Source organism: Wyeomyia smithii, chromosome 1 (assembly GCF_029784165.1).
Source record: "Wyeomyia smithii strain HCP4-BCI-WySm-NY-G18 chromosome 1, ASM2978416v1, whole genome shotgun sequence".
In the NCBI taxonomy this organism is placed as follows: domain Eukaryota; kingdom Metazoa; phylum Arthropoda; class Insecta; order Diptera; family Culicidae; genus Wyeomyia; species Wyeomyia smithii.
Window position 1 is genome coordinate 178,536,869 of NC_073694.1, and position 12,912 is coordinate 178,549,780.

Here is a 12,912-nt window from a genome sequence, read left to right on the forward strand (position 1 = left end):
AAGCAGGGTGACGAAAATATGGAAAAACTGAAAAATGTGGGAATGTCAGGCAATTTATTTTTCGATCAGGGAATATCGGGAAAAAATGAAAAAAAAAGCAAGGAGAAATTTTCAACCGAGACGCGAATTATTATTTAAACGGAGCTAAGGAGCGCTAAATTGATTTCTATTCTCAGCATAAATTAGCGCCTCATCGCACTTTTTTGAGCATATTGCCCTTCTCTGGCCTTTAGAAGCATTTTTTGAGGGTTTCTGAGCTCAATTTTAGATCTTTTTTTTTGTTTTGGCCTTTTCTGGCCTTTAGAAGCACTTTACGGCGAATCTGAGCTCAATTTTTATTTTGGTATTTTCTGCCCTCTAGAAGGAGGTTTCGGCGATTCTCTGTGCTCATTTCAAAATTATTTTCTATTTCGGCCTTTTGTGGCCTTAGGAAGTCTTTTTTCGGCGATTCTGAGCTCGATTTGGGATCATTTTCTATTTTGGTCTTTTCTGGCCTTTAGAAGGAGTTTTCAGCGATTCTGAGCTCAATATGGGATCATTTTCTATTTTGGCCTTTTCTGGCCTTTAGAAGGAGTTTTCAGCGATTCTGAGCGCAGTTTGGGATCATTTTCTATGTTGGCCTTTTCTGGCCTTTATAAAGAGTTTTCAGCGATTCTGAGCTCAATTTGGAATCATTTTCGATTTTGGCCTTTTCTGGCCTTTAAAGGCGTTTTCGGTGATTCTGGGCTCAATTTGGGATCATTTTCTATTTCGGCCTTTTATGGCCTTTAGAAGAGGTTTCCAGCGATTCTGAGCTCAATTTAGGATCATTTTCTATTTTGGCATTTTCTGACCTTCCACATCAACTGACCTGGAGTTTTCAGCGATTTTGAGCTCAATTTGGGATCATTTTCTATTTTGGCCTTTTCTGGCCTTTAGAACGAGTTTTCAGCGATTCTGAGCTCAATTTGGAATCATTTTCGATTTTGGCCTTTTCTGGCCTTTAGAAGCAGTTTTCGACGATTCTGAGCTCAATTTGGGATCATTTTCTATTTTGGCCTTTTCTGACCTTTAGAAGAGGTTTTCAGCGATTCTGAGCTCAATTTGGGATCATTTTCTATATTGGCCTTTTCTGGCCTTCATAAAGAGTTTTCTGCGATTCTGAGCTGAGTTTGCGATAGTTTTCTATGTTGGCCTTTCTGGCCTTTAGAAGGAGTTTCAGCGATTCTGAGCTCAAATTGGGATCATTTTCTATTTCGGCCTTTTATGGCCTTTAGAAGAGGTTTCCAGCGATTCTGAGCTCAATTTAGGATCATTTTCTATTTTGGTCTTTTCTGACCTTTAGAAGGAGTTTTCAGCGATTTTGAGCTCAATTTGGGATCATTTTCTATTTTGGCCTTTAGAACGAGTTTTCAGCGATTCTGAGCTCAATTTGGAATCATTTTCTATTTTGGTCTTTTCTGGCCTTTAGAAGCAGTTTTCGACGATTCTGAGCTCAATTTGGGATCATTTTCTATTTTGGCCTTTTCTCGCCTTTAGAAGAGGTTTCCAGCGATTCTGAGCTCAATTTGGGATAATTTTATATTTTGGCCTATTCTGGCCTTCATAGTTTCCAGCGATTTTGAGCTGAGTTTGGGATCATTTTCTATGTTGGCCTTTAGAAGAGGTTTCCAGCGATTCTGAGCTCAATTTAGGATTATTTTCTATTTTGGCTTTTTCTGGCCTTTAGAAGGAGTTTTCAGCGATTTTGAGCTGAGCTTGGGATCATTTTCTATGTTGGCCTTTCTGGCCTTAAGAAGGTTTCAGCGATTCTGAGCTCAATTTGGGATCATTTTCTATTTCGCCCTTTTATGGCCTTTAAAAGAGGTTTCCAACGATTCTTAGCTCAATTTGGAATCATTTTCGATTTTGGCCTTTTCTGGCCTTTAGAAGCAGTTTTCGACTGACTGATTCTGAGCTCAATTTGGGATCATTTTCTATTTCAGCCTTTAGAGAGTTTTGAGCGATTCTGAGCTCAATTTGAGATCATTTTCTATTTTGGCCTTTTCTGGCCTTCATAAAGAGTTTCCAGCGATTCTGAGCTCAATTCGGGATCATTTTCTATTTTGGCCTTTTCTGGCCTTTAAAGGCGTTTTCGCTGATTCTGGGCTCAATTTGGGATCATTTTCTATTTCGGCTTTTAAATGAGGATTCCAGCGATTCTGAGCTTAATTTGGAATCATTATCGATTTTGGCCTTTTCTGGCCTTTAGAAGGGATTTTCAGCGATTATGGGCTCAATTTGGGATCATTTTCTATTTTGGCCTTAGAAGAGGTTTCTAGCGATTCTGAATCTCAATTTAGGATCAGTTTCTTTTTTGGCTTTTAGAAGAAGTTTTCAGCGATTCTGGGCTCAGTTTGGAATCATTTTCTATTTTGGTTTTTTTCTGGCCTTTAGGAAGCATTTCTCGGCGATTCTGGGCTCAATTTGGAATCATATATTTTTATTATGAGTCGTACTTGATTTACGGTAGTTTTCAAGAAATTATGTACTTGAGCTAGAAGATACTTAATTTTCTTACATATCTTTTTCGCTAATATCTCTGTAACTTTGTTGCTCATAACGCAGTTTGAATAAAATTAGTCAACGAATTCAGAAAATCTTTCCTGAATGTGGTTTCTTTTCGTTCGACTGCAATTACATCAAAGATAACTACAAGATATGCAGAAGTGCTTCAAAATGCCGCAGAGTAATTACCCGTCAGGTTCGTCGCCAAAAATATAAACAATGCGTAAAAATAATAATAATTAATAACATATTAAAAGTCGAAATGCCACAGTTAAAAAAAAGTGAACAAAAATGATAAATATTATATATGTATGTCAAAACGGTCAAATTTGTCAGACATCTCGAAAAAAATAATATCATCGTACATTTTAAAAATTTCTCAAATGTTCAAATCATCTAAAATGCTAATAAAACAGTTTAGGTAAAAAATGTCCGAATCGTAAAAAAAATGAAAACTGATTCCTTTCCCAGTGGCAGCTAAGGGCGCCAAAATTCACAGGGACGGTTAAAAATCTGAAATCGGCTGTAATCTTTCATATTTTTCCTGTTTGTCCTGTGTTGACCAATGTTACACTGGTCAACACAGGTGCCCTCTAAAAGCTCAAACCGGAAAAAAGAAAGTTTATAGTAATTCAACCTTTCTTGTAATTTTTGTCGACCAGTAAAGCTATTTTATCTCGGCTCAAATTGTCAGTTTTGAAATTACCAGGCATTTACTGAACCTCAAAAGCGATGTAAGCGAAATCAACGGATGATTGTCACTATGGAACAAAATGCTCGGGGGTAGTTTAAAAAAAAAAAGAAACATAAATTGTTTCATTGTCAAATATGTTTGCCAAATAAATTAGGTGTTAATTAAGCATGTCGCATCTAGCAAAGTTCACAGTTCATACCGTTGCTTGATGCAACAAGTGGGTGCTAATGGCGGCGGCGGCGCTGCCTGCGGCCGTTGGCATTCGAATCGATGGTTGCCGCGCGAGGCACTTTCGAAAGTGAAAAAAAGGGGTAAATGTCCATCGGGGCCGACAACGACGACGGTTTGGGCACTCGAATGAAAACACAAAATAAGAAAAAAAAAATAAAAATAGCGATCGTTTATAGCGACTAAAGAGCCCGCTGCTGGCTGGCTCCTATTAGCGTTTTCCTGCGACGCTCACGGCTCATGGCGTGCTGCTGCATCTTACATAACATTCCTTTGCATTCTCCAGCGCACTTTCTTCGTGGGGTGCAGCAACCAAATGAGTGGGTCTGCTTGCTGTTTCTCTCAAGCTCTCTCTGAGTTACCGACAGAGTTGCCAATAAAATTTTTGGTTAAACTGGAAGAATACTGAAGAAAAAACTGGAGTAAAATGGATTCCAAATAAATTGAAAAAAAAAAAATGATGAAACAGCGTTTCTGTGATTAAATCCAGATTCTGTTTTGTTTTGTTTCGAGCTTACATTTTATAAAAATTGTGAACTGCAAAATTTGCGTTAACAGCAGCAAAATTAAAATTACGTTATCAATGTATCTCAAAATAAACAAAAAATACTTGTTTCAATTATTTTCACTTTTAACAAAAGAACTGTTGCAACAATTTCAATTATTTCTGAGTTCGCTCTCGCTTGGTATCCAATTCTTCTAACAATTTTCAAACTGCACATATATGAAAAAACTGGAAGATTTTGGGATTCAACTGTTTGACTGGATCACTTGAAAAAAAAATGGAAGAATCAAGTTTAAACTGGAACATTGGCAACTCTGGTTACCGAAAAGCTCAAGTGATGAAAGAAAAAGTTTAAATATTTATCTACCTTTTTCGCTGGACACCCGTCTCGTCTGCATGTGGTTGCTCTTTTCAAGTTTGTTTACATTTTCTTGTCGGCATGGTTAATGCCGGTTTCGCAATCTCATTCTCGCTCTCTCTCTGAGTGTGCCTCCGGTGCTCTCAGGAAAACCCGAAGCCGTGAGTGACAACGTTGCGCCGCTAGAGAAGCTCACCACTTGTGCAGTCCCGGGCTGCCAGTTGCTCGCCGGCTTTCATTGCGGTTAGAGCGTCGTGGTTTTTGTCTTGCGTCGAACTGCAAGTCGCTACTTTTGTGGAATCAAATCGGCGCGAGTGCTGTGCAATAAACGGGCCCTTTGGAAGAAAGGCTTCCTAATTGAATGTTGCGTGTGTAGATGTGTACTTGAAAGGACTACGAACTGTTAAGAAGTGTCGGACAAGGACTGTCTCAAGTGTTTGTAAAAGTGTGTGAGATTGGCCAGCAGACACCTTCTACAAATGTGTTCGGATAAGGATGAACAGCGCAATCCCGTCAACATGTATGGATCGGTACCTAAGCAGATACATAGTGCCTCCTCATCCGGTTCAGCAGCAGCAGCACCAGCAGCAGTTGCTTAATCAACAAGCCAACCAGAATGTGCCTCCCAATGGGTATTATGCACATCAACTGCTGCATCAGCAACAGCAGCAGCCTCCGGCCCATGGACCGCCACATAATTTTATGGTAGGCTGCTATAATAACGCCAGCGGGTGGACCGGTGTGCCGCTGATTTCGACCGCGTCCCGTAGACCCCGAAAGTTTCAGCCAATCAATCAAAATGCCGCTGCTGCTGTTGGCAATCACTATCAACCCAGCAAAGCGACGGACTTTGACGAAACGGCCATGTCCAGGTTGGCTTTGCACGCTCACGGAGCCCCACTTATCCTGACCAACAATCGCTATCGATCGGGCAAATCCAACAGTAACAATAAACCCAACAAAGTGCCTTCCAATCATGCCGCCTCTCGTGACGATCATCTTCATCATCCGTCCAAAATCGGTGGCCCAAATCAAGGAATCTCCCATTTCGCGGTAGCACATCCCAACGATTCCCATCTCACGAACTCACAGGCGACAAACGACGATCCTGGTAGCAACATCAATGCGTCCACGACCTCGTCCTCGTCGGATACGTGTCTTCCTCGGATCATCAAACCGCGCAAAAGAAGGAAGAAAGATCGTAAGCCGAATGTGCAGAATAATAATAATACTGCAATGGCAACGGGGACACCAACAACGGTGACCACTTCCCCATCGGCTCCAATCTCAACCGGTGGCCATCATGTTGGGAACTCTTTAATCCTCGATGAAACAACGCGCGATTTTCTGCATGAAATCGCACTCATCGCAAACGCCGGAGGAATGTACGATTTTGGCGGGATTCCGCTGATGCATGCGGAACAGTTGCCGGCCCAGCTGCAACAGCAGCAGCAGCAACAACAACCACTAACGCAACATTTTAGTAGCAACAATAGTGATTCAAGTGATTCAGGAATAAACAGTTTGGCCTGTTCCTGTCGGTTGTGCGATCCGTTCGGAAAGATTTGGGCCTTCCCGCTGAGGCGATCCTGCTCGGATAATAGTGCCGAGATTGAGCTGAACCGAGCCAAGGATGTTGGGGTGATCGGTAGCAACAGGAGCAACTCGTTCCGGAGTGAGTGGCGAAGTTCTCCGCATTCGTTGGATTCGTCGCAACAAACACAGCAGCAGCAGCATCAACAGCCGCATCATCTGCAGCAACAGGAGTTTGGTTCTGGTTCGAGCCGGAAGGGAAGTTTCAGTGATTCCGGCGACTCCGGGTGTGATTTGCTGAGCGGATTGACCTTCTGCTCGGAGGATATCCTGAGCAGTGTGAATCGGGAGCTGTTCCTGACTCCGGTGGATGGTGGAAAGGAGTTCAAATTCCCGACGTCGAATGGCGGCGGTGGTGGTGGTGGTATTGGAAACGGAAGTGTAAACAGTATTAGTGGTAGTGGAAGCCCTGTCGGTGTGATTAGTGGTGATAACAGTGAGCTGTTGCTGATTAGTGAGTTGACGAAAAAGCTGAACGAGGGCTTGGATTTGGGTGGAAGAAGAACATCCGCGGAAGGCGTGTTTGGCGGTGATAGTAGTGGTACGGATGGACCGCCTCCGGCGGGACCCGGCTCCGATCTGTTTGTGAATTTCGATGCTATCTCGCGAAACAACTTGTTTAGTGCGAACAACATCAGCAAATTAAGCAATCTTCTGTTCGACGACGGTCTAACGGCACCGGGGCTAGTGATTAATAGCGCCCAAAGCGCCCACGGTCTCGGTGGCACGGGAAACAGTGCCGGTGGTGTAAATTACATCCGGGGCAAGAATATCCAAAATTTGCAACCACCATCGTCGTCGTCGTCGTCGTCATCGTCATCACCAGCAACCGCAGTATCATCAGTAGTAACATCGCAAACATCGATTCTCCGCAACTCCAACAACAGCAGCAGCAGCCTGTTTAGCGATCATCAACCATTTCTGTTCGCGCCGGACGCCGACCGCAACTCTGAGGTGCTCAGTTGCTTCGATATGGTGTGGAACAACGATCGTAAACTACTTCCTGTCGAGGAGTAGTAGTTAACCCTCCGCCAAAAAAAAAACAGCAGTGCGAAATGGCCGGTCTTTTCCGAGAACAAGTATTTTTTGTTCCATCTTGTTAGAGCATTGTTAGGGCTTTTTTTTCTTCTAAGCCACGCTAGAGAAGGAGGAGAAGGTAAAACTCAACTGATAGAACAGGTAGATTGTAATTTTAGAAAACAGTTTGTGGCCAGGTAGAGCTGGACATCGTCCACGTGTTTGTTTGTATGTAATCCAACGGCAGAAACCAAGGATCCGCCAAAACCTGTACCGCAAGAGGAGGAAAACAGAAAACAATTTGTAGATTATTAATCGACCTACCAATCTCGGTTATTTTTTGTTTTGTGTGTATTGGCAACGCCAGCGGGTCGTAACCCTAAACTTCCCTTCATTGGGTAGGGATTCTGGACTGCCATCTCCACGGGGGACTCCGATTCCCGTGTGAACCAGTATAGAATTTTCTGCTTCACACAACAACATGAAATATCCCAAAAAAGAGTACCCTGTAATGGGGGCTGTAATGAGGTTTCATTCAACGATATTTTTTGCTGTTCTCGTTATTGAATTCGGTTTAAAAAGGGTTTGACCTCCGATGTAGAACACAGACCAGACGGGGTCAGTGAAGTTCAAACCGGTTTTATGTTTCTCCTGTTTTTTTTTTTATTTTATCGTTGATTTATCTTTCATTTTCCTTCCGCGGCTGACAGAATTCAGGCGTTTGGAGTGACTCCAGGAAAAAAATTAAATTCGGGTCTTTATTCGGTATTCACTGCGATACGCTTGCGTTTATGGCCACGCAGGCGGATCATGAATATTTATCGTGTGGGGGATACATAATTCTGTTCAATTTTGGTTTTTGGATGTTGGTTTTTTTTTCTTTCTAGGGGAAGAAATGGGTGCCTCGTTATGCAAAGAAAGCTGCGTTTCAGCAGCACGCGTTTCGCGTCGACGCCTCACTCGTCTGTCTCGTATTAGTATCTATTAGTATGCAAACCGTATTCAGTGCTCAGGCCACAAATTTTGACATGCTCGAAAAGGCCCCCTTGACCAGCCACCAGTCAGTTAGTCAGTCAGTCAATGAGCACCGGCAAAGAGTTGACTGGCTAGTTCGTGACACTGTTTCATCGAATAGTTATGCCTGAATGTGATTTATGTTTCTATTCATGCCTTTCATGCTCCGAGCCGCTTGCTGCTGCTGGCTTTCAGTTCGTTTGTTGATGGTGGCGCTGCCAGCAGACATTGATACGCATTTTTATTGGCCGCCCCGTCTGTTAAGGCCATTGTTGTCTTGCGCATGCTGGCTGACAACAAAAAAAACCTATCAGCAACCAACCAACAACAACGGGTCGGGTGCTGCGTTGCGAAACAACACCACCAGCATCGGGGGCCATTTGTTGTTGCTGCGGTGGGAAGGTACTGTTAGATGCGGATGCAACCACAATTGTCGGTTGCATTAGGCTTTCAGCACTGTAATCAACGCGCAACCGACGACGTCGCGACGGAATGAGAATGAATCTAACCGCACACGGCGCAATATTGTATGACACTTGGCGTCATTAGCGGAGCGCACTGGCGCTCCGCTTGGTGGGTGGTGCGAAATTTGATTCACCGGTGGAAATTTTGCGTAACATTTGCCACAGTCGGCGCTGAAGCCGGTGTGAAATCTAATCCTTCCTGGCTGGCGGGCCTTCCAATGCACTGTTGCAACCAAAATTGATTCGGACTTCGATCGTCGTTTCGTGTTTCCTACCCTTCCTTACACTAGACGGTGATAAATGACACTTTCCGGTTACAAATGCCTGTTCACGGTGACTCTTGAGTTGATATTTCATCACACAAATTTAGTTAGTCAGTGAGGAAATCGTTGCACAGTGTTTCAAAACGCTGATTTGGGACATCGGAAAAGTTTTCAGATATTCAACAGCACACATATTTCATGATAAATCCCAACACAAGTAAAATGGGAACTTGTTGAATGAGTTATTCAAAGTTGTTGGTGATCTTATTATTGAACGTCACTTACAATTTAGTCAAAGACACCAAATCTTCATCCATTTTTTTATTCTAGAAATAGACACTTTAAAAATTAATTATGTTCGTAGAAAAAAACACTTTCATAACGCATCACACAACTGCCATCAATTCCTTCATTATTCTTTCTACGTTTTCTATCTCGATTCCTGTCTACATGTCTGTTGTATAACAAATGGTTGCCTCTTTTTTGTTATCTCGTCGATTGTTCTTCTAGACTGATAAAATTTTTCCATTAGTGATTACCCGTAGGTCACAAATCTTGTTCTTTATGAAATTGCCCACTAAATCCAGTTCCGATTCAAAATATTTCAGTCTCCTGGCCTAATAGATCAAGTATCTTTTTTCACCGTTTTTCGCTCTATCTTTAGGTACAACTTTTTGAGAATAGTTTCAAAGAGATTCTAAGAGTATAGGAAAAGTTATAAGTCCCACAATAACTTTTTTGCGTTCAAGCAGCAAATCTTTTTTTTTTTCGAGCCTAAGTCGCCAGTGGCTTCGCAGCACCTCAGGCCAGCGTTTCATAAAGCAAGCTTGATCAACTGGATAAGAATATTTTGCAGTTACGTAACAGTTGTTAGGCATAATATTTTGTTGAGTTGTTGAAGAAAGTGCTCGAACGTTTACATTTCCCGTGACCAATGATTACTCGGAAGACGCTTTCAAAGTACCTACGAATAATGTTCGACATCGGATTGGGTAGAGTCCGAATCTTCAAAGTTTAACTTTATCTTGAACCGGCCCGGAACGGAGCTACCCGGATCGGGTAATGCTTCCGGGATAAAAAAAATCCGGTAGGAAAAATAAAACTCAATTTTTTATTAGATTTCAATCACAAGCAGAACATTTATATTGCGGACTGTTTTATTTGCAGTTTTAAGAAAGTGCATAATTTCAATTCAGATAACATATATTGAAGTGAAAAAATATATATTAAATTATTTTCACAAATACAAAGGCTTGCAGTCTAATAAATTGCGTTGATTTCTATCTGCTCATTGCCGACGTTTCGGTCTTTTTATGGATACATCATCAGGGTCTACAATATATTCAACATTTTGCGTTCAAGAGCAGCTCCACAAAAAATGTTTCTTCAATTGTCATTTTTGATTTTGCTGAAACTTTGCATAGACGTTACTATGGGCAAAAGATGCCATTCTATGCTATTGGTGTAATTTTTTTTGGGGAGCTATTGAAAAATACTGTTTTGGGAAGGTATTGATGATTACAAATATTCTAAGAGCCAAAACGGTTTGTGTTATCGGTGCAACGTCTTCGGCAGAGTTGTGGATAATATTTTTTTTCCAAAAAAATATACACTACAAAAAATTATTTTCGTTTGGAAAAAAGTTAAAAGAAAAATTTAAAATGAATTATCTAAAAAATCTTTTTTTATAAACACTACAAAAAATTGTCTTCACAGGGTACATTTTTCATGGAAAGACGAAATTATTATCTACAACTTTGCTGAAGACACGATGACTAAAAATATTTTTAATTCCCCATAGAAAGCTCTATTGGAAATTGAAAATATTTCTACAGTCAAAACAATTGATATTTTTTAAATTATAACTTTTATTCTCTGATTTCTCCATGATCTGAACGGCATCAATTTTGATAAAATAAATTTGGATTTTTAAAAAATGAGCTTGTTTAGGTAATTAATTTTTATTTTTATTTTTTCTTTAGTTCGAAAGATAAAATTGTTATCTACAACTTTGTTGAAGTTATGAACAAAAAAACTTTGCTGAAGACATCATACCGATCAAACAAACCGTTTTGGCTCTGAAAATATTTGTAATCATCGATACCTTTTCTAAAATAGCATTTTGAAATAGCTTCTCAAAAATGAGTCGTGTTCCAATAAATTAAACCATTAGCATCTTTTGCCCATAGAAACATCTATGCAAAATTTCAGCCAAATCATATACGGTCGAATGAATTGGCCGCTCGTTTTTTTTTGTGGAATTGCTCAGTTCAGTTTTAGTAGGTAAAATCATTACAACATTGTATCTCTTAAACTTCTACTAATCTATGGCCAAGTTGTAGCAAATTAACTTCTAGGCTTAAAAAAATATACGTTGATACAAAAAATTTATTATAGCGAATGAAATGTTCAAAATAAATTTGCAAAAGCAGCGTCGTGAAATAAAGTAATTTTTTTTTGCAGAACAATACTTATCATAGCAATATTATAGAATTTTCAAAACGATTTCTTTTGGATGTGTTGTATATTGTTTTGAAAAAGAAGCTCATATTCATCGAATTTCTCAAAAAAAACTGCCATGATTTTGTTTAATAAATGCAGTAAAATTGCTTTTTACACAGTTTATGGCTTGACTTTGAACGTGACATTTTTAACACAGATTTCGAAATTTCCGTGGTTAGTTCGGCCTGCGGTCTAATGAATTGCGTTGATTTCTACCTATTCATCACCGACGTTTCGGCCCTTTTATGAAACCATCATCAAGGTTACAATATATTTGACATTTTACGTAATGCAAGTCTAACATTAAGACAAAATTTCACTATAGGACATTGAAAAACTACTTACTCGAGTCGGTGATGTTCAAAATAAATTTACAATTTAAAATTATTTTTATTTTTTTTTTATGGCAGAACAATAATAAGCCATATCATGAAATTTTCAAAATGATTTCGTTTGGATGAGTTGTATACTGATTTGAAAAAAAATATCATATATATGTAATTTCTAAAAAAACCATCATGATTTTGTTAAGAAAAAATGCAGTAAAATTGCTTTTTACGCAGTTTTTGGTGTCACTTTGAACGCGACTTTTTTAACAAAGATTTTGGAATTTCCGTGGTTTATCCCGCGGATTTCCACAAAAAGTAGTTCCGTTTGCGGCCTAATGAATTGCGTTGATTCCTATCTGGTCATCACCGACGTTTTGGTCCTTTTATGGGAACACTATTTTTGCAAGGGCATGTGAGAACTGATATTTTCCTCATATTTAAAAAAAATAAAACCAGGAGAAAATTCTATAAATATCATCGGGAAAACCACAAAAAACGGGAAATCGAAAATCGACTTTGAGTGGCTACTATGCTAACATAAATCATTCACATACTTATTCCAAAATTCTTCACAGCAGTCTGGTTTAAAAACCGTTTTTATTCTACTGCAATCGTTAGGTTTAGTGTCAGAGAGTATTGTTTAATGTTTTCAAAGCCTAACTCGAAGTAGTTTTGGAAATACAGGCCCGAGAAGCAATCGATTTTTTACCATCTGAAAACTTTGAACGAAAATTCTACCGCAGTAAAAAAATGTTTTTAGCGACGAGCCACCATGCGAAAATGCTAATGATTTTTTTTCTCTTGTCAAACTTACGCTTAAATTAATGCAATAGAATATTTCTCTGTGTAATTTCCTTCCCCTTAAACAAAAACACCTTATTCATTGGGAAGATTTTTTTAAAAATGTGTATTCTTCGCGATGATTAAATTTTCATTTTGCACCTCTTTCTCAGAATGTTACCGCAAGGCGTAGTTCTACGTCAAAAAATAATTTTATACCCAGTTAAGTAAATCTAAATTTCGGTTTTATTGCGTATGATTACGACTGGAATTAGTCATTTGGATGTGATTAATCTGGCTTTCTCAGTCTTTTATAAAGATGTTATACGACAACCTGCCGACGTTTCGGCCTTTTTTGGCGGCTTTTTTCAAGAGAATTTTAGTAAATATTCTTTTCTATGTTAGCTTTATTAGGGCATCGCAAACTAGTATAGCTTTTGTCATAGGAGTTTTGCTTTCACGGAACACGGAAAATCTAACGAAACAAAGCTCTAGTGCTTCGTTATAAGCCAAAATTTTCACATTTCATACAATTTAGCTCTGTTACGTTTTTTTTTTTGTGTGGACTCATCACGGCGACCAAGAGACATACGATATATCGTGATATTGCCCAAGTGTTTTCTGTACTTCGCACTTCAT

At 39.7% G+C, this 12,912-nt stretch overlaps 1 protein-coding gene across 1 annotated transcript in view; it reads left to right on the top strand.

Annotated features, from left to right (window-relative positions):
- The window catches only part of LOC129730580 (CCR4-NOT transcription complex subunit 6-like), a 301,129-nt gene that overhangs the window by 41,231 nt on the left and 246,986 nt on the right, over positions 1 to 12,912 (top strand). The gene's annotated exons all lie outside the window — the stretch shown is intronic.